The sequence below is a fragment of the Mirounga leonina genome, unplaced genomic scaffold (genome assembly GCF_011800145.1).
Source record: "Mirounga leonina isolate KUSES-001 unplaced genomic scaffold, KU_Mleo_1.0 Mir_151, whole genome shotgun sequence".
Classification (NCBI taxonomy): domain Eukaryota; kingdom Metazoa; phylum Chordata; class Mammalia; order Carnivora; family Phocidae; genus Mirounga; species Mirounga leonina.
Window position 1 is genome coordinate 40,438,918 of NW_023270377.1, and position 3,017 is coordinate 40,441,934.

Here is a 3,017-nt window from a genome sequence, read left to right on the forward strand (position 1 = left end):
AAATTATATTCAAGTAAACATTTTTACAAACCTAGCATATATACTATACATATTTTATACTATACATATACACACTTATATACATTTTTTCTCTCTTCCATGATTTCTTAAACTTACTACTTATTTCTTAATTTTGAGTGGAGGAGATGGTCTTTCTCACTATCCTAACATTAAATAATAAATTTTTAGTCTATATGAAGCTGAGAGATGATGAATATGAACCTACTAGTATGGCAAGACTATATCCAGTGTTTTAGTTTGGAGCTTGTTATACCAAAAGCTTAGCTATTACCAGTAAATAGAATCAATGAACTATGAATAGATTTCTTTACATAAAGTATATAGCTTCTTTAAGTGAAAGGCTTTTGGGTGTCATGTTTTCACTATTTAACGCTTTGTATAATTTATCAAGTGATTAGCCAGAAAGGGTATTGATTGTCAGTACAACCTAATGCAACTGAGTTTTCTTAAATGAAAAATCATCATGAAATATACTGACAATCAATAATACTTGGCAAAAGTGCATAAAAATAAACATCTCAATATATAAACACAGTCTCTAGTAAAGTAAATTCATTCTGGTTTCTGAAATGCAAACATGCACACACAGAGGATATTGTTAAAGTGAAATGGATTGACAATTGGCTCAAATATTCCAGTCTCTTCACATTTGGTGTCTCTCAAAAAATCCTTTCCTATTCAATTGGCTTTAGAACTTATTTTTAAGTGTGATCCATGTATTATACTTTAGTGACTAATTAAATACGTTATGTAGAAACATACAATTAATAATCCATCACCATACATATTGACCCTTTATTCCATGTCCTATTTTTAACAGCTTTATTAAGATATGATACCTTCATCCCCAAGTTTGCCCACTTGATGTGTTTAATGTTTTTTAATATATTCACAGAGTTGTACAACTACACTGTGATCTAAATCTGGATTTTTATCACCCAAAAAGAAACCCTAAGCTCATTAGCTATAACTCTCCACACCCCTTGCTGCCAGTCAGCCCCATTCAACTCACCTCCTTTCTCTATAGATTTGCCTATACTGTATACTTTTGTATACAAAAGTATAGGCAATCTATATTTTCTATATTTTGTATAGGGAATCCCACAATATGTAATCTTCTGTGACAGTCTTCAGTCACTTAGCATAATGTTTTCAAGGTTCATCCATGCTCAGTATATGTTAATAATTTATTCTCTTTATTGCCAAATAATATTCAGTTGTATAGATATACCATGTATATTTATCCATTTAAAAATTGACAGATGGGGCACCTGGGTGGCTCAGTTGGTTAAGTGGCTGCCTTCAGCTCAGGTCATGATCCCAGCATCACAGCTAAGCAGGGAGCCTGCTTCTCCCTCTCCCTCTGCTGCACTTCCTGCTTCTGTGCACTCTCTCTCTCTCTCTCTCTCTCTCTGTCAAATAAATAAATAAAATATTTTAAAAATTAAAAAAATAAAAGTTGGTAGACATTTAGGTTATTTCTGTTTGATTATTCTAAATAATGTTGCTATGAACATGTTTTTGAGAGGGCATGTATTTTTTTTTTGCAAGTTTAATAAATCACATGATTTATTTATGGGATTTGTACATCAGGTTGTGGTTTAAGAGGAGTTATGTATGTGTGATATGAAGAGAATGATGTACAATCAATTTGAATCTTGTTAAATCTCTCTTCCGTGGACTTTCTCCATCTTCCTGCTTAGCAGTAAAAGGCATTTTAGGTTTATATAAACATTCTTTACAATTGCCCTCTTAACAAAAAATTAGTACATAAATAGCACTAGGCATTTAGTAAATAAGTCACAGGCCAGTAAGTTCAATTGTGCAGTTGTGAAATGTAATGTGAAAGAGTTTGGAACCTTAAGACTGGGTGATCTGCAGTGTTTCCAACATGTCTTCGACTGCCGTAAGAGTGTATTTGATTTCCTTCTTACTTCGACCTGCAAACTGATAAGCTCTGTTTATTTGATTAGCTGCCCAACTCACATATTTCATGTTGTCCTTTTTTGTTTTTGCACTTGCTTTTGGATTAGAAGCAATATGACTTGCCGACATGTAAAACCCAAACAAAGCTCTCATATTTCTGTTGTTCAGTTTCAGTGCCTGAGCAAAATACTTTCAAGAAAGTTTGAGGTTTTCAAGTCCACCTTGGGTATATTTAACTTCAGCATACTGCTGACAGTGTAAGTGGTTATGTGGATTAGTCATCATTAGCTCCTCTAAACAAAAGGCTGCTTTAGCATAGTCATGTTCATTGATACAAAGTTCTGCAAGTTCGTGCCAAGCTTCTTGGTCCCCCAAAAATTGTTCCAGATACTCATTCAGTTCCCGAATGGCCTCCACATTTTTCCCCTGGGCTTTTCGAATGGCAGTCTTATGCTTTCTTGCAGCAGTGTTAGTTGGATCTTCTTGTAAAATTCTATCATATAGTTGTATAGCATCATCCTATCTTTCCATGGCTTCAAATCTCATGCTTCAAATCTCTTGACTCTGTGACTGCCAGGGAACTGTCTTCTCAACTCCTGAAGACCAAACAATGCCAAATCATCTCGACCATAGTTTAGCGCCGCAATCATCACTTGCTCATATATGATCCAAATACCATCTCCAAGCTTAGAAGCATATTCATGAATTAATTCCTCTCCAACTTCCACAATTTGCTCACTGTTTCGTGAGTTTTCTTCTCTCCATTCTCTCATTTTATCTCGCATTTCTTCCCAAGTGACATCGTAAAGCTCTGAGACCTTCGCCATCTTCTCAGAACCTGGAGGCCGAGAGGGCATGTATTTTTATTTATTTTTTATTTCTATTATTACTTATTCTCCTATATCACTTATTTTTCTTGAGTACCTCCATAGGAGTAAAATTATTAGGTCATATGGTAACTCTATATTTAACATTTTGATGTACTGCCAGATCATTTCCCAAAGTGGCTACACCATTTTTCATTAGCACCAGCAGTGTGTGAGGGTTCCAATTTCTTTATATCCTTGCCA

General features: G+C 34.6%; 1 pseudogene; it reads right to left on the bottom strand.

Moving 5' to 3' along the window:
- Window positions 1-1,618: 1,618 nt before the first annotated feature.
- On the bottom strand, window positions 1,619-2,774 carry LOC118011787 (annotated as a pseudogene).
- Between the last annotated feature and the right edge of the window lie 243 nt (window positions 2,775-3,017).